The sequence below is a fragment of the Aedes albopictus genome, chromosome 1 (assembly GCF_035046485.1).
Source record: "Aedes albopictus strain Foshan chromosome 1, AalbF5, whole genome shotgun sequence".
In the NCBI taxonomy this organism is placed as follows: Eukaryota; Metazoa; Arthropoda; class Insecta; order Diptera; family Culicidae; genus Aedes; species Aedes albopictus.
In genome coordinates, this window is record NC_085136.1 from 325,765,296 (window position 1) to 325,784,582 (window position 19,287).

The following is a 19,287-nucleotide window of genomic DNA, read 5'->3' on the forward strand; positions in this document are numbered from 1 at the left end:
AAATGACGGCAAATTATCGATTCATTGCAAATTTGAGAAAAAAAAATATTATTTTTCATTCACATTATCAAATTCTTCAGTATGGCGACGACCATAATAAGTGAAAATAAAACGAAAGTTTACTTTTATGATGACCACAATAAACCTAGCAGTGTCATAGTTTCTGTTCCTCCATCAACAGATGTCGTTACTAATCGAACAGATCTCCATCTGCTTAGAGTTTGAACAGTTTTATTGTGGTAAAAATGAATGCCAGAACGATTACATATTGAGGAGTTTTGTTTATTCTTAAAATCTGTCTTTATGGATATCTTCAAGTATATTTTAAAAAAATTCATCAATGGTTTTCATAAAAGTAGTTAGTGATCTTCGTGGCCGAACGATTAGCGGCGTCAGTCGCTTAGGTGTCTCGTTAGCCTCGGAGTGTGGGTTCGATTCCCGCTTCAGTCGGGGAAAACTTTTCGTCAAAATCCTCCACTGAACTACTGGGTGTTATTGTGTTGTCCGTTGTCTAATGTTGCTAATGTTCAGTCTGTGCGGCCTCTGGCCGAATACGGTGTAATTGTCTTTTATGAAACTGTGAGTTTTGGTTATTGCTCATTAAAACCCCAATAAAGATCAAACAAAACCAATCAGCAATTGAATTCATGGGATAAATATCCTTATCTGCCCAAACCCAGTCCTCCATCCGCGGCTGCATCTCACATTTGCCAGATCTTTCTGCACCTTGTCCGTTCAACTTGCGCATCGCCCTCTTCTAGTACCATCCGTATCTGTTGCGATCAGCATGACTGCAGCTTTGCACGGTTGTTGTCCGGCATTCTCACAACATGGATCCGAGATAGATGATATCTTTCATCACCTCTAACGTGTCTTCGTTTATCGTAACACTGCCGCCTAGGCTGGCCCTGATGTTCGCGGTTCCACCTGCCAGCATTTACTTCGTTCACCATCAGTCCGACCAGCCGACTTTCTGATACCTGATCAGTCCGACCTTCCAGTCTGTTTGGCCTCCCGGAGAAGTCGTTTTCGTCAATTCAGGATTCATGCTGGAATTTTTTCAAGTGTTCTTCTTTCACGGATTCCTCCAGGAATACTATAGGATAGGAATTCTACAGAATAGGATTTCTCCTGGTATTCACAATATGTATACGATTGATCTCGGTATACTTTCCGGGATTCTTTCGGAGACTCCTTCCAGTATGCCCCAAGAATTTTCTTCAAGGATTCTTCCAGGATTCTTTCTGCGTTCTTGCTGAGTTTCTATCGGAATTTCCTTAAGGGAATCTTTTAGTTATTCCTCCCGAAATTTCTTTGCTGGAGTGCTTTCGGGATTCTTTAAATAATGCTTCTCCAGATTCATTAAGAGATTTCTCCTGAATTCTTTTAGATATTTTTGTAGGGATTCTTTCCGGGCATTTCTCATTGACTTTTTTCAGGATTTCTTCATGGCCTCCTCCCGAGATTCTCTCAGGGATTCCTTAAGAGATTTCTCCTGAGACTCTTCACCAGAGCCCGAGATTTCTTCAGAGATTTCTTCCGGGAATCTTTCAATAATTCCTCCCGAGATTGCTCCCGCAGTTCTTTCAGGGGCTATAAGCGATTCAGGAATGTCTTAAGGAATTCTACCTGGGATTTCACCTAGAATTCCCTAGGATTTATTTTGGCAATCCATAATTGAGTTTTCCAAAGTTTTCTTTAGGAATATTTCCTAGAACTTCTCCATAGATTCCTTTCGGGATTCTTCCAGAGATTTGTGCAGGATCCCTTCAGCGATTTTTCTTGAGAATCCTTATGGGATTCTTCCAGAAATTTCTTTAGACATTTATCCCATGATTTTTTTCGAGATTTCTCGAGGGATTATTTTTGAGAGTTTTTCAGAAATTCCTCTAGAAGTTTCTCAGTAGATTTTTCTAGTAATTCCTCCAGGAATTATTCCAGCAATTCATCTTCCTCCAGACGCTCCTGCAAAAAAAAACTTGCAAGATTTCCTCCAAAGATTCTAGCAAGAAATCGTTCAGATACACTTGCAAGAATGCCTTCAGTGATTTCGCTTGAGTCGGCTATAAAAGTTCCATCAGCGTTTTTTTTTTTTCAAAATTCTTCCCGAAATTCCAAGTGTACATCCATGTATTTTCCTGAAGCTCCTCTACAGATTCCGTCAAAAGTTCTAGGAGATTTTTTTAAATTTTTTTTTCCAGAATTTGTTTAGAAATTCTTAAGAGTTTCTTCCGCGAACTCCTACAAGTATCTTTTAAAGAATTTGTGCAAGTGTTCCTGCTGGGGTTGATTTAGAAATTCCGTCATGGAATCATTCAGAACTTCTTTCAATAATTTCTTCGAATATTACCTAGGGATTCTCCAGGATTTTTTTTCTGGAAATCATCCAGGAAATGTTCCTCAAGATTCTCCCAATAATTCCTCTTCTAGAACTTCTTCAGAAGTTCCTCCAAATACATCATCAGAAATTTCTTAAGGAATTTCTTATGAAATTATTGTAAGAATCCATTTAGAGGTTTCTCCAGGGTTCCATTTGTAAGAATAATATTAATCAAGTCGAAACGCGGAATTTGGTGCGGGCGAACTTCGATTTTTCTCCAAATTCTTGCATCAGACCTAACTTCGGAATTGATGCGCAGTTTAGCGGACCTGGCGATCTACATAGCGCACTACTTAGAGACGAACCAGCCAAGGGCTGAAAGTCTCTCAAATAAAGATAAATCAATCAGCGCACTACTTGCGAAGTTAGGTCCAACGTATGGATTTGGAGAACTATCGAAGTTCGCTCGCACCAAATTACGTGTTTCGACTGGATTGATAATATGTGTTCTTACACGGATACTAGGGTGGCTCAAGCTTGTATGGAAAAACCACATGTACAAAAGTTCGATGAGCCTCCTCTACATTTCATTGTACACACTCAGTTTCAATTTCGCTGTTCGGTAATTATTTTACAGGAAAAATTCGGTAAAGAGAAAAAAACAACCGTATTCCGGTATTTATCGTCCGTTTTACAAGAGTTCGGTAATTTTCTTACCGATAGAATTGTGAATTAGTCATCATCTGTCAAATTTATTACAGTACGCTCTGTGAAATGGAGATATTACCGTACCCTGTAAAAAAGTACCGAACAATTTTGTACATTCCACGCTTTATGACCGAAATCCGGTAAACTGTTTGCTTGTGTCAAAGTGGTCACATTGTTGATTTGTTTCCCACTCCAGTTAACATGGCTAGAGATGTTGATTTGGTGTTATTTGCTAAAAGAATCTGAAGTGACCCAATAAAACTGAAGCAATTGGTTGTAGCAGAATCTATCTGTGTCTCAGTGGCAATATCGTGAGTATTCATACAATAATTTCAATAATTGTGCACAGAAATAAACAACATGACGTTCCAGGTCCTCCTGCGCTCCATTAACACGAAAACTTGACTAGCTGAAGGAACCCTCAAGCAATCTATCAATGTCCAAGCAAATATGTTCCGGAAAGTATGTAACTTTACTACGTTGTAAAAAAATCTGCCCAATAAATTAAGAAAACCTTAACTGTGTCCGATTTTTCAATTAAATAATGTACCGAAATACTGTAAACCTACAAAAGAAAATAAAGAACTACCGAAATTCTACGGTAATCCACAACTCAACATTCCGGAGAAATTCGGTAATTTTTGACAGCTCGTCAAAAATCTAAATAATCGGACGTTCAGTAATCTTTTCGATTACCGAACGGATTACCGAACGTTCAGCTGTTGAGATTTCGGTAAAAAATTACAGTATACTGTAAACAAATCTAAGTGTCTATATGACGCCACGATAATCTCTGGTAAAAATATCAGCTCAATCCGTTAACATTTGGACTCGTTTGAAGTTTTTATGGGAAAATATCGATTTTTGCATTTTTCTCATTAGAGGCTCTAATTTTTTTTAAACCACGTAATCGATCCTATAGAAATATGCCGAAAAACTTTGTTGAAGACCGCAACGTGCAGACACTTGCGAAGAAAGCTATAGCCTAGACAGTACGAGCCTATTCAATGAGATATTATTGCTATTGTTATTCCTTTACATGTTAAATGTTAAGCACCACCAGATGGTCTGCATGTAATTACTTTCTTACAAGTTTCGGATGACTTTGCGGCCTTTGATAGAGTTTTTCGGTACATATAAGACTATAGTTCTATTGAATCGGTTATGAGTTTTAAGTAAAAATAGTGCCCCTCATGTGAAAAATGCAAAAGGCGATGTTTACCTATATAAACTCCCATACAAACTTCAAATGAGTTTAGCACCGCCCAAATGTAAGCGAATTGAGCTGTAAATTTGACCAGAGCACCGTGGCGTCATATAGAACGAAATGAGAAGGGGGTCCATTGAACTTTTTAACATGTGGTATTTTGAGCCACGCTAATGGATACATTTCAAAATTTATCCACGGTTTATCTCAGAAAACCCTCCAGAAAATTTTTAAGACATCCTTCGTGGAATTCCAACAGAATGATCTGCGGAAGGTATTTTCCAGGGATTTCTTCAGATACTCCTCTAGGCAGTCCATGTGGCTTTTTTACCACCGGGAAAAAATCAGATAGTCTTTCATGGATTACTTTATAAATTTCTCCAGGATTCTTTTACGAATTACTTATTTTTTCCTGAAATTTCTTCAGAGATTCCTCAAGTAGTAATTCTTGGAATTTGTCCTCTGAACAATACAATAGTCAAACTTACTAAATGAGGACTACTACAGAAATTCTTTCAGGAATGCCTAATTGAATTCATCGAAATTCCTTCTGTGATGCTCAGCCGTACTCTATAGTTCACTTAAGATGATACAGGATATCCAAGTAACATTTTGCACTCAAATGCACTAGAAGAGGTTCTTAGAACTATCATAAAATCAGAATAAAAGATATTAGGTTTTGAAAACCTTCACAAAACAAATTAGATATCAATAAGTTACATGGGAGTGCTTCCATACGCACAATTTCAAACTTTCCTGCGAATTTATACCTTCTAAACCAAATTTGAAGACCACGGTTCATTTGGCAAACTACGCAGCATACAGTAATCAACCAAGGGTTTTCATGAGTTTTCTTCTGCTTGTAAGGTCGCGTAACTTTCTACTAGTGTCTCAGCCCAACAAAAAGTTATATTTGATTACAAATGTGGTTACCATTTCCAAATGATCTAGCCTTTTCGACGATCGGTTATTAGACTGCCTAAACAACCGCCCGCGTACGTCCAACGCTTCTTCTCTCTGTCGTTTTTCGATCCTTCGCTTGAACGTCCTTCGATGGTCGTGTCGATGTTTGTCAAATGCGCGCGCGACAGAACAAACACTGGAAAAGCCATAGTCACATTTTCTTCTATTTGATCAACCAACCAGCCAATGTTTCTGCTGGTGCTGGTCTTGCTGCTACTTTCTCTTCTGGTCAATAAATTCCGCTAAACATGTACGGAACGTGCGCCAAAGGCCGCCGATAGGTTTGTTTGAGTTGCGGGAGGGGGTGATGGTAGAACAGCAGCTGCCGGAAATGAGAGTCTCATTATTGTTTGCTTCGAAATTTAATATGCAGGTTATCTAATCGTTCCGCCGTCGCCGACGCCGCCCAACAACAGGTCCTTTTATAGGCTGCGTTGTCGTTGTGGGTTCCTTTTCGGTTGGGGTGTTATTGTTGCCGAAGGGCACGAGAGCCGAGGAGAGGGGAATACGTGCATGCTCTGCTATAAGATGGTTATATATGTGGAGGGTGCTGGTGACGATTGTCTTCTTTGTTTTGTCGATGAAAGGGGGGTGACAGTTTGCGGTAAGATAATTAGGCCGATATGTACTGATCGATGATAGCCATTTGTTGGAGTTTCCGAACCGAAGTTATATTTAGCTTCTGAAAATATTCGTTAGCATGGTTATTAGAGGGACCCTCGATATTATAATCATCAAAGATGTCCTTAGCCAAGGACTTAAGTCCTTGTTCGATTGAAGATCTCTTCAAGTTGGAAATAGCTCCACTGTCTTTGGGTATTGACAGAGAAATTTCTCAGTTGATAATCACAAAAGGGAAAATAGATCAATAAGCTGAACAGCAGACTCAGTCTCTATGGGGAAACAATGCTAAAATTTTAGAACTTATAAATCTATCATTGCCAAATCCGTATTTTGTAGGGGTCGGAAGGATCTGAGAAGTGTCATTTATCCCTCCTCAAATTGGAAGATCGTGAATCAAGGAAATTCTGTTTTTCGATTTCATCCTCTGGGAAAACGAATCCAAATGTCCATTGTCTGCCATTGTGCCCCAGTAAAGAAATCTAAATCATCTTCCTCATAGCAAACACAAAGAACCAGAAACAACAGTAGCAACAGCATCAGCCACAGCAAACAGCAGCGACAAAAATAAAACAAACCGACTGGAAACGAATCTAATTTAGGTTGTCACCCTGTCTTACATTTTAAAAATTTAATTTACGTGTGTTTCAGTTCTTGTCTCTGTTTCTATATATTATTTTTGGTGTCATTTTAAGTAAAAAAACAACGATAAAGGAAAACAAACAAAAAGAAGAGCAAACAAAATCCGGGAAAAGCAGGCAGCAGCTCCGAGGCTGCTCCCCGAGATATCATCTTTCGGCACACTAATTCAATTATGGAGCGTGTGAGATAAAGCGCGCCGCCTTTGCCCCATTTGCCTTGCCATTGCCTCTGACGGCGGTGCCCGTCGTGTCCTGTAGAGCAGTATAATCGCAAATCGCAAAACAAGTACATACATATCCCGAGCATAGCGCGAGCGAGTGAGTGAATGTGTGGTGCACCGGAATCTATATCCAGAGAGCCAGAATCTGTAACACTACTCTACCCGAGAGTTCGTTGGGATGGGTTCGCCCGACTGCCTTCCACTTTTTTTTTCTGTGCATATAATAGCGAGTTTGCCATACGTTTTTATGTAGAGAGCCAAACGATTTTCCGTTTTTTATACTTTTTGACTTACATATAGTTCCGTATTTTTTCCAAGAGAGTGCAAGAACAAATTTTCCACTTCCCTTTTCTTCTGTATTTCGGCCACTTGTACACTTGAATGGTATTGTTGCACAAAACGAAAACTTCTGTCACTGGAGGAAAATACAGGAAAAAAATGTTTCTAATCTGAGAGAGTTCACGATACGAGAGCAAGAGTTCAAAAGTTAAGAGGCAATCAGATTCGAAAAATTCTGTAGTCAACATGCAAACTGTGCCTTCATACAGTAGGAAAATAGGGGAAAATTGCCAAAAACTGGACAGCCGCACACACACGTCTTTGTTCCGATGAATAATGCAGCATCATAAAGTATTTTTGTTTGTTTTCTGTTTATTGCCGTTACTAGTAATTATATCAAGTATTATCTATTACACACTCTGGTTCAGCTTTTATACTCGTGTAGCAGAGTTGGAATGACCGTATGACTCATTTTTCCTTTCCTTCCTTCGAATTCATATTCATTTCCATTAGAGTTTCAGTTCTTTCTTGTTATCAAGCCAGTTCCATTTACCATTTTTCCATCTCTACACATTGTTTCCCCGTTTCATTTCTTTATCATTATTATGAGTAACAAAAAAAAAAAAAATAAACCGAAAATCAATAATCAGACATCCTCGAGACTGTGCAGCAGCAAGCGCAAAATAGCCAAACAAGCATCAAGCGGACCGACGAAACCGAACGAAACGAGCAATCACGTGACACAGTTTCCAAACGCGAATCAAGCGAAATTAAAACGTTCCCATTTGCCGTTCCCCAGGCCCAGCCCCATCCCATCCCAGCCCTATCACCCTTCGGCCACAATCTTCTCCCACCCCACCACCACAATACAGGAGTTAGCTTCCGACTGTTCGTTCGTTCGGTACGCGATTGGTAGGTCGCCGTCGCCATCACCGGTGGCAGCGAGGGCGGGTAGCAAAAACGAAAACAACAATTAGAAAAATCGAATTTGGATTAAAAGGGACAATTAGCGTTATGATGATGATGATGATTGGACCGATGCCGAACGGCCATCGTACGGAATTGAATCGCGCGGCGGTGATTTAAAATGTTTAAGAAAATTATGGAAAACTTTCCCGATGAGAGTAGTCTGTGACTTTGCACGGTAGTGTTGTAGAGAACAGTATAAAGCGCGCACCACTAAACGCACCCCTCACGCAGCGCTGAACGCAGCAGGCGCGGTTTTCCTTAGTTTGTTCGTGTGTTCGTCAGGATTTACGCATAGTGGTTTGGTTCATGCGTGATGCAATTCGCTTAACGTATACAATATGTAAGCATGCTTTATTTTCTCAGGATTGGAACTATTATCGGTGGTGGAGTGCTCGTTATAGGCATTTGTTACAAGCTATGAAATCGGGTTGGTACTTTATCGGACAGTATTCAACAATGGTGGACTCTAAAGTTGGTCAGAATAAACCGTGTGTATCATAAACCAGAAATTCCAAAAGTTTGGCGTTCTTGTGAAAATTTTTTAACGTCTACTGTTTCGAACACTTCAAGGTGAAAGTCATCAGCTTCTACTTTTTAACCATGTATTTTGCCTCGCATTTTCTCGAACACAAATCCGAAGATTTGTCAAACGAGTTGGTCTGAAATTGCTAATACTTGGTGTTCACTGCAAGTGAGCAAACAACTAGTAACATTTAAAGACCAACTCTTTTGAAGAGTGTCCAGATTTGTGCCAGAGAAAATTTGTGTAAGACAAATGGCCGCCATTTTGGCGGACATCTTTGAACTTCAGCACAAGGTTCACATAGGCGAATCTAGCTTTTTCCTTTTTTTCACTCATCCTCCATAAAAAACACGAGAAAGAGTGGGATGAAAGGGGGTGATAGTGCACCCTTTTTATCCTTCTCTTTCTCGTGTTTGTTTAAGAGGATAAGTAAGAAAACAAAGCTGGTGCACCGATTGAGCTGAATTTGTAACTGTAAATAAACGTTGAGAAAGAATTTTTAAATTGTATTTTTCTTATTGAAAAAAAAAATACAATACTTCATATATTTTTGGAAATTTTGCTAAAAATTAAGTAGATCGTCACCAAAACTCGCCAATATATTGAATTTCATTAATCTGACGTAAAACCTGCATTCAGATGATCGAATGGTATTATATACAGCTCTTAAATTATGGAAAAAATTAAAAATGGTTGAACAAAACGCTAGATATTTAAATTTTATTATATTCCACCTTTATTAACTCAGCAAAGGAATAGCTGGGAAACTTGAATTCAATTGAAGGCTAAGTAGAAATCTTATGAAGCTATCTGGAATGAATAACGTCCCTAAGATCTCAAGTTACATATTCAGCTTTCTTATGGCTGAAAACTAATGTTACAACCAAACAGTTAAAGCTCCGCTTCATGACAAAACCACAATTTTGAATTTTTGAAATAAAAAAAAACATGTAATGGCTCTTTAAATATACTGAAACCTAAAGTTTTTTTTTCTCAATTTTTTATAGTTTTTTCCGTAATTTTAAAGTATTGGTTGGCTTACATTTTCCTGGCGTAGCTTATAATTTAGTGGAATTTTGTTTTCGCATACATATAACTTTTAAGGAATTATACAGATACAAACAAGTTGCCGATTTCTTCTGTATTCTTAACATTATTTCATGAATATCGTCGAGGTCGAGACCTGTTGTTCAAAAAGTTGTTGAAACCTGGAATCAATACATTACAATACAAAACTCCGAATTTGAGCCAAAAATATTGAAGTTAAGAGGTGGTGCAATCGCCGCAAATTTCAGTTTTCGAATAATAAAAAGATGTTCTCACTTTAAGTGTCACAAATTTTTCAATTTTCAACTGACATTAAATCTTTCTTATGAATCTCTTTCAAATTGATTAAAAATAAAGTGGAACACTTGTTTGTAAAATAACATAAAATATGTGTGTTTTCAGGATTTTTTTCTTTTTACAAAAAAAAAATAGAGTAAAGTGTGGTACGGTCAAAATTTAGTCACACCATTTTTTTATGACTTTAGATTTCGTACACCAAAACAGCTTATTTTTGGACCAGTAATGGTAAATTATATGTAGCTTATACCATAAAATAGATAAAATTGAATGAAATTTTTACACAACATTTTGATATGCATACTTTACGAACAGAAAAATTTTCATTGAAATCGGTTAACTTTTTCTGGTTATTTAAATAAAACAGTAAAAATGTGTTCTTATTTTTAAATCCTCCTTGTACAAAACTTTAAAATTGTAGATCTCGGGAATCAACAATATCTCCGCAAATACTAAACCGATTTTGATGAATATTTTATGGTATAAACTGCATACAATGTACCATTACTGGTCCAAAAATCAGCGTTTTTGGTGTACGCAGTCTAAAGTTATAAAAAAATGTATGACCAAAATTTGACCGTACCACCCTTTATGACAATTTTTTTAGTGCTGGACATATTTCCAATATTAAAGTGTGCTTTTGCAGATATAATAATTTGTTGCCTGAATAAACTGGCAGATTTTTTTTTCAAAACCAGATACTAACCAGACTTAAAAAAAATATATGTAAAAATATGTATTTTTTTTCTTTTTAAACATGAACATATTTTTGATATCAGAATACTCCAAGAATCGAAACGAGCAACTTTTTATGCATAAAAGAATCAAAAATCTATTGAATTTCTCATTTTCCCTATATCTGTTTTCAGACGTTTGTTTTACATTTATTTATGTTGAAACAATTTTCTAAAGGTACAGTTTGTTTAAAACTTTCTTAGGCAACAAAAATATCGGCAAAAGCACGCAAAAACATTTGGAATATATCAATAATAACAAAAGTTAGTAGGTTTATTACCACGCAACGCAACGCAATGCAACGCAATAACAAAAGTTAGTAGTTTTAGTAAAAAGAAGAAAAATAAATAAAAGAAATCTTATATCATATTTTGCGTATATTTGGCAAAAATGTATTCTTCATGTTTATGTGACATAAATTTAAAGAGATTCACAAAAAAAATGAAAATCAGTAGCAAATTTATCATTTTATTACTTGAAAATTCAACTTTGAGGCGCTTACGCCACCTCTAAATTATTTCAGGCTTACACTCTTCGAATTCCACGTTTCAACCATTTTTGAAAAGTAGACCTGATTCCTATTCCAATTTTTAAGAAAATCGTTGCTGAATTGGATCAGCTTACACCATTTATTTTTTTTTCCATTGACCACTCGCTTATTCGAAGACTTCTTGGTTTATCAAACTTTTTGTTTTTCGTTTCTTTTTTTGTGTTAGTCCAAAGAAGATATTTTGGAAAAAATACCAAAAAGAACTCCTGAAGGATTCCTACAACGAACTCATATAGAGGATACTTGTAAAGGCTTACAGGTTTCCCAGACAAGCTAGTTAAGGATACGTACAAGCAACTCTCGAAAAGTTTTTAGAAAGATTTCCAGAAAGAACCCCTGAAGAAGTCCTTGAACAAAGTTTCGGTGGATTTTCAGAAGAAACTTCTGAAAGATTCCCTCAAGGAACTCCTATAGAATGCTCACAGGGAACTTGTGGAAATTCACAGGTTTCCAAGAAGAACTCATGCATGATTTTAAAATAAAGAAAATGTGAAAGAATCCCACAAGGAATTTCTGAATTATTTTCAGAAGACACTTTTGGAGGATTTGCAGAAGCTACTTAGGAGTATTTTCAGACGAAATTCCTGGATGATTTCCAGACAGAGGTTCTGAAAGATTCCCAGAAGGTACTGCAGGAGAACTCTTGAATGTTTTGGAGGATTTCAGAAGAAACTCCCAGAGACTCCCAGAAGGACTTCCTGGAGGTTTCAAAAGGAACCCCCAAGAACTCACAGAAGGAATTCCTATTTTTTTTTAGAAAAACCCTAGTAAGTATATCTAGGTAAATTTTTAGGACAATTCTGTAGAGAATTCAGCAGAATCTCTTGATAGAATCCGATAATGATGTCATGGATAAATTTCAGAACGCCTTTTGGAATTCTAATGCAAAAACTTCGTCATGAAACTATACCTTCCAAAATATATTTCTGAAGGAATTTCACACGGAAATCCTGGATGATTTTCAGAAGATGCTTCTGGAGGATTTTCTGCAGAAATTCCAAGATGACCCCTAGGAGAAACTCCTGGAAGAATCCGAGCAGGAACTACAGGAGAATTCCCTGTAGGAACTTCTAGAGGATTTTCAGAAGCAACTTATTGAGACGGGAGTTCCACCGAAGGGTTTCTAAAAGAAATTACGAAAAAATTACAAAGACTATTCTGGAGAAATTTCCGCAGAAGCTCTTGGAGGAATTCAAGAATGAAGTCATATATGAATTTCAGAAGGAACTGCTACAGGAATCTAAAAAAACTTTTTAAAATGCTAGACAAAATTCCTGCAGAAATCCCAGACGACAAACCGTAGAGAAATTCTGTGAAACATACCAGAAGAATTACCAAGAAAATACCGGAAGGAACTCCTTGAAAAATCTCAGAAGAAAACTGTTGGATGCCTAGAATAGTTTAGACGAATGTCAAGAAGAATTCCTGGAAAAACTCAGAAGACATTTTTGGGGGATCTACTGAAGAAAGCGCCGGATGAGATCTTCGAAGAAATTTAGAAGGTACATCTGGGTGAAGCCTTTGGAAGAATTGCTTGGGTCAAACGCATAACTCATTTCTTAAGAATTCTTCGTAGAAACCCCACGAGTAATTTGAAAAGAAACATTTCGGATAATTCCAAAACAAACTTAGACCTTAGAAGGTTTCCTAGAAAAACTCCTGGATGGTTCCTAAAAAATCTTATAAAGGAATCGCACAAGAAATTCCTGGAGAGTTTTCAGAATAAATTCCTGGATTATTCCCAGAAAGAGCTCCTGGAACGTTGCCATATGTAACTCCAGGAGAACTCCCTGAATGAACTTCTGGAGGATTTCAGAAGGAACACTGAGAGACTTCTTGAAGGTTTTTAGAAGAAATTCCAGTAAAAAATCCTGGAGAAATTTCAATTCTGGGTAGAATTTAGCAGAAGCTCTTGGAAAAATCCAAGAAAGAAGTCATGGATAAATTTAAGAAGGAACTCCTACAGGAATTAAAAAAAAATCCTTCTGGAATCCTAGAAACAACTTCTTCCAAAAGACCCTAGTGAAGGAATCCCACAAGAAATTTATGAAGGGTTTTTAGAAGAAATTCATGCACGATTTCCAAAAGGATCTTCTGGAGGACTTTCAGAAAGAACTCTTGGAGACTCTCAGATGGAACTCTTAGAGGATTTTTAGAAGACATCCCAGAAAAAATCTTAGATAAAATCTGGAGATTACTCTGGAGAGAATGTAGAAGAAGCTTTTGTAGGCATTCAAGAATGAAGTCATGGGTGATTTTCCGAAGAAACTCTCACAGGAAAAGAAAACTCCTGCTTGAATTCGATAAAACACCAAAAGAAAATGTTAGAGGAATTAAAAAAAAATCCTAGATGTACCTGGAAAACTCGGCAGAAAGAACTCTTAGAAGAATTTCATAAGAACCTCCAGTAAAAATTGGAGGAAACTTAAGAAGAATTTCTGGAAGATCCTCAGCGGGAACTCCTGGAAGAATCTAGAATTTACGGGCTGTCCCCTGAAGAAAACACCACAGGAACTCTTGGAGGAATATCAGAAAGAATAGCTGGGTATAGCTCAGAAGAAGCTTCTGTAGTAATTTCAAGCAAATGTCTTGAGTAAAACTTATAATTAATGGCTTAGAAAGTATCAAATCCGGGTAGAACTCCTAGAGAAATCCCCATAGAATCTCCACAAGAAATTGAAAATGGGACATCTCGGACAATTTCAGAACTAACTTACAAAGAAATCCCAAAAGGAGCTTCAGAACTGCCAGGGAATCTTATGGGTATCCATACAAACATTTCTCATCGAGCTTCAAGTGAAAAGAAGGTGAATCGTAAGTAAGTAATTGGAGAGGAGCTCCAGAAACATTCTTGGGAGGGATTCTAGAAAGAGCCGTTTGAGGAAACCTCTAAGTTTTTCTGAGATAATTCCAAGATATTACATAGAAAAATCACATGAAATTTATTTACTAAAGGTATCTGATTTTCCGGAGGAAATCTTCGAAGAACTTCTGAACAAACGACAATCTTACGAGCTTACTTATAGTAAGCTTAGGAATTTACATCTCAAAAGAAATTTATTCACTAAAGGTATCTAATTTTCCAAAGGACTTCCTGGAAGGGGCAAATCCTTGAACAATTTCTAAGGAAACAACAATTCTACGAGATTACTTATAGAAATCTCAAGAATTCAGGAAGTTAGGAACAATTTTTGCAATAATCTTTTTCGAAAACCCAAAAAAAAAAGCTTGGATCTATCTTTAGGGATTAAATACAATTGATTGATTTATCTGTGGAGCCTCGTAGCCGTGCGGTTAGGGTCACCAAGCTTCTAATCGCACCATGCTATGGGGTGAGGGTTCGATTCCCGCTCCGGGCGATGAAACTTTTCGTGAGAATAGTTTCTTCTCCGTATCCACTGGTGCATGCTCCGTGTGTCCCTTGTTTAATGTTTAGTTTCATTCAGTCTGTACAGCCTCTGGCTGAAGACGGTGTCCGTGTCTTTTATCTTTATTATAGAGACTTTCAGCCCTTATTACACAAACATTATTTTATATTATGCATTATACATATATGCATCTTAGAAGAAACTCATCTAGGAGCTATAGAAGTCAGGTCTCCTGAGGGAATTACAACATAAGCTCCTTACTGAATTTAAGAAGAAACATGAGAGTAAATGGCAAAAGAAATTTCATTAAGAAGTCCTTGAGAAGTCGCAAAAATTGTCTCTACTTGTAGAAAGAGAGCTTCTAGCAAATCTCTACAAGTTGGATTGCGACGTTATTGAGTGGTATATGTTGTCTTTTTGAAGGGCCCATATAGCCGAGGCGGTAAACGCACGGGTATTCAGCATGACCATGCTGAGGGTGACGGGTTCGATTCCCGGTCGGTCCAGGATCTTTTCGTAAAGGAAATTTCCTTGACTTCCTTGGGCATAGAGTATCTTCGTGCCTGCCACACGATATACACATGCAAAATGGTCATTGGCAGAGGAAGCTCTCAGTTAATAACTGTGGAAGTGCTCATAGAACACTAAGCTGAGAAGCAGGCTTTGTCCCAGTGAGGACGTTACGCCAAGAAGAGGAGAGGAGGATGTTGTCTTTTACTGGCAATGTCTGAAATATACTGAGAATTTGCAATTGAACAGAATGTTGGTAATTAAAAAAATGTGATAAATTTGTAAAAAAAATCGCGTTCTGGTGAGATTCGAACCCACGGCTCCGTTTTAGCTAGACCGGCGTTTTAACCAACTAAGCCACATAACGATTCTGCGGAATAGAAAGTCAAACTGACTCCGAACTCACACCATGAAAGACACCATGACACTAGCCAACGGACACGACACACATTCCGAGCACCAGTGGATACAAGGAAGAAGCATTCTTGCGAAAAGTTTCATCACTCGAAGCGAGAGTCGAACCCTAAACCACCATGGCATGGTACGGTTATACGCTTGATGACGCTAGCCCCACGGCCACGAGGCTTTACAAAGACTCTCTTTTTCGCAAATCCATAACTTTTCGAAACGGTTGTATGGCTTAATTGGTTTAAGTGCCGGTCTAGAGAATACGGTGTTGTGGGTTCAAATCTAATCAGAATGCGATTTTTTGCAGATTCATCTCTTAAATTGTTAGTTAGCCCTTCTGTGCCTTTTAATTACAAGTTTTCAATGTGTTCTTGAAGATACATTGCCGAGTTCTTGCAAGGAAAAACGTCATCTTTTAATCGAAAACTTTGAGTAGTTTTTCCATCATTCTCCGTGAATACCTGTGAAAAGTTTTACCAAACGCCATGAATTTCACGTGACTTTTACAGTTGAATATTGCAGTGCTCTTTTATGCAAAATATCTTCGGCGATCATCTGTTTCATTCTGCATTTTTTTTTCTTTCGGTCCCTTGTAGCATCTTCCAATATGTTTGCAGTGGGTCACCCTTGTTCACATTAATTCGTCTGATTTTTCATCACACAAATAATGAATTCGAAAGTGAAGTCAAAATTGTTCAAGTGCCACAGTGCATTTGTCATGGTTTTGAGGTGCATCAAGTGCGTCGTGGTGCACAATCTGAAAACCCCTGCCACATACCTGAAGCGTCCGATTTGAATGTGATCTTCGGTAAACTTGTAGCTGATATAGTAGCCTAGGAGTACCAAAGGTCAACTAACACAACTCGGAAATGCTACGGTCAAGTGAATGAAAAACTTAATTTTCCCATAGTAATTCCCAAACAAACTTTGTAGGACTTGTGCACTTTCAATTTTCAACTAAATCAGCTCAAATTTCGGGTGAAGGCATAGAATCTGATAATGAATCGAATGAGTGGTGTGAAGCAAAAACGATTTTTTGAACCACCTTGTTTGTTTATCTGTATTAGCGAGATTTTTAGCCTTAGGCTACTTCATCTCGGGACCCACGCTTTACTTCCCTTCCGAAGGAAGAACTCACATTTTGTGAGTTTGTCGGGAGTGGGATTCGATCCCAGGTCCTCGGCGTGATAGTCAAGTGTTCTAACCATCATACCAGGTCCGCTCCCCATAGAATCACCTTATTTTATACTTTACTCGCATTCTACAGTGTTACGTAATATATTACTTCATTAGTAAATAAGTTATCATTGAGAGCAAACCAAATTTGGTTCGCAAAAATACATCCGATTTCATAGCTTCATTTCAGTATGCGAATATCAGCCTCCCCACGAAGGATAGTTCCAATCCGAAACACACCAAAAAACGGCTTCAATAGTTAATTATATGGTACACCAATTTTGCTTATCCCCTTCCCCGCACACTAATCTGTACTCTAATTAGTCCGGAGTTTTTAGCTGTCATTAGATTGGTTGAATATAGTGTCTCTTTCAGTTCCTGTTCATTTCGTCCTCCCCCTCAATTCCCTTAGTTTTTTTCCCGTTTTCCACCCTCTCCTCGAAAAAAAAAACCCCTATTAAATGACTAAAACGTAAATATGATTTGGGAACCTATCAACGTGATTATTATGCTTGTTCTCTTGTGCCATGCGTGCTCCATCATCAACCTGTGTGTCTCTCTCTGTTTATCGTGTTTGTGAACTGATTCTGTGTATTCATGTTTTTTCTTTCGTTTTTTTTTTGTGCTGAAATGCAATGTGAGTGTTTTATTTTCCGGAACCCGAACGAAAACGTAAAAAGACGGCTGACCGAATTTGTGCCAATTTTCCTCCAGTCTAACTTAATTGTTGTGCGTTTGCGACTGATACCGATTCGATTTTTTGGAAAGCTCTTGAGCTCGTGACTCTGAGAAGTGGTTGTAAATTTTCCGAATAAAACCAGTGCATATTTCGTTTTAGTCATTTCTCCGTAAACTTGCTTGTAGTCGGTCGGTCGGTGGTGCCTTTCTGCTTCCTGGTGGTTGCTGCTAGTTGAATTATTCAACCTTGCCCGCACGCACACTCACACTCGCACACACAAACACACATACAAATGAAAATTCAGGACATTCAGCAAGCGACGACGACGATGACGGTGTGTGCATCGTAAATTGTGCAAATCAATTAGGGAAAACGCTCAAAGGAGCACGAATAATTCAGCTAGCATCACATCAAAGATTCTACTGTTGTTTTGGGGCACTACCTACCAACTGTTTTGTATATCTCTATCTGTCTATCTATCTAACTATCTAGCTTGGTCTAGGCTAGCCTAGCCTAGCTATCTATCTATCTATAAATATCTTTCTGGCTTTCGTTTCTATGTACTTGTTTACCACCGTCTACCGTACAATTATAACCAACCATAGATGTAGAACAGTTGTGTTGTGTATTTTGCGGCGGTTTTGTGCATAAGCTTTGATAACCATATATAATGGAGGCTTGTACGGTATAAAATCTGGACAAAAGAAGGAAAAATATAGAGACGAACCAGTCAAGGGCTGAAAGTCTCTTCAATAAAGACAAATCAATCAATCTGTTGGCGCGAGTTTCTTCCGGATTAGTGAAACGACATACTGAGAGCAGCGTATTTTACGGCAGCTTCAATGCTATATTGAATAGAATATATTTTTAGTATTTTACACTTCATTTTTCCTATAAATAACTTACATGATAGTTTCTTAATCTCTAACGAATTGTCTCACTCGACGCAAAACTTAACACTAAATCTAATAACAATTCTAATACGCTTAATTCCTATTGGATAACAAAAAGATGCCAACATAGTTTTGTCTCAAGAGCAAACTTATGTGTCTCTGACAGATTTTGGGCCGCTGAATCCGAATGTTGGCTCAGATTTGCTCCAGCACGTCACAATTTTGAGCTATACCTCAATTTATAGGGCAACATATGCGATCTTGGGCTTTTTTGACTGCAAGCCGTTAAGCATGGAAATATTTTTCTTAAGCAATCAAAAGATAAAATGGTCAATTGCAAAATATTTCGTTTTACCTAACATAAATCGCTTAAAACTATCAAATTCGATTTGGTAAACCGAAATATTTTGCATGAGTCGTTAATTTAGATTTCATTTGAACATTTTGATTGCTTAAAAAAATATATTTTTATGCTTAACGGCTTGTAATCTAAAAAGCCAAAGATCGCATATTTTGTCCTATAAATCGAGGTATAGCTCAAAATTGTGACGTGCTGGAGCAAATCTGAGCCCGGATTCGGATTCAGTGGCCCAAAATCTGTCAGAGACACATTAGTTTGCTCTTGAGACAGACCAATAGTTAATTTTTGTTACGCTGTGTAATTGGTATGTTATTAGAAGCAAGAATCAGTCAAGACAGAAGAGCAAGAGCGAGTTGATAGTTAGTCAAAAGTGAGTAGAGAATTGATAGAATAATTCCATTGCTTCGTCATTCAAGGATTGAAGGCATAAATGAACGTACATTGAGACTGAGTCGAACGGCTTAACGAAAGCATGTTAAGTTTGAGTAAGTCTAGAAAATTGCACGAATGAACCAATGAAATTTGTCGTAAGTCGCTCTTGAAAATGAACCAAGAATTGAGCAGAGACTGAGATGCAAATTTATTGATTGTAAGTTTAAAGTAAGCTGAGAGTGAGTGCGTAAAGAGATGGACTAAAGTACATGAAAGACCAGTAGAGTGTGAGTTACTTGAGAGTGAATCAAGAATGAATCTATGGGCTATTCTGTCGTGAATGAATCGAAAGTCAGTCAAGAGTGAGTGGAGACTGGGGAGTGATTAAGATTATGCCGTTGGAAAGTAAATCGAGAATAAGTTACAATTACACCAGAAG

The 19,287-nt window shown here is 37.7% G+C and overlaps 1 protein-coding gene across 2 annotated transcripts in view; it reads left to right on the top strand.

Moving 5' to 3' along the window:
- LOC109402928 (uncharacterized) overlaps positions 1 to 19,287 on the top strand; it is an 82,529-nt gene that overhangs the window by 22,755 nt on the left and 40,487 nt on the right. The window lies entirely within an intron of this gene.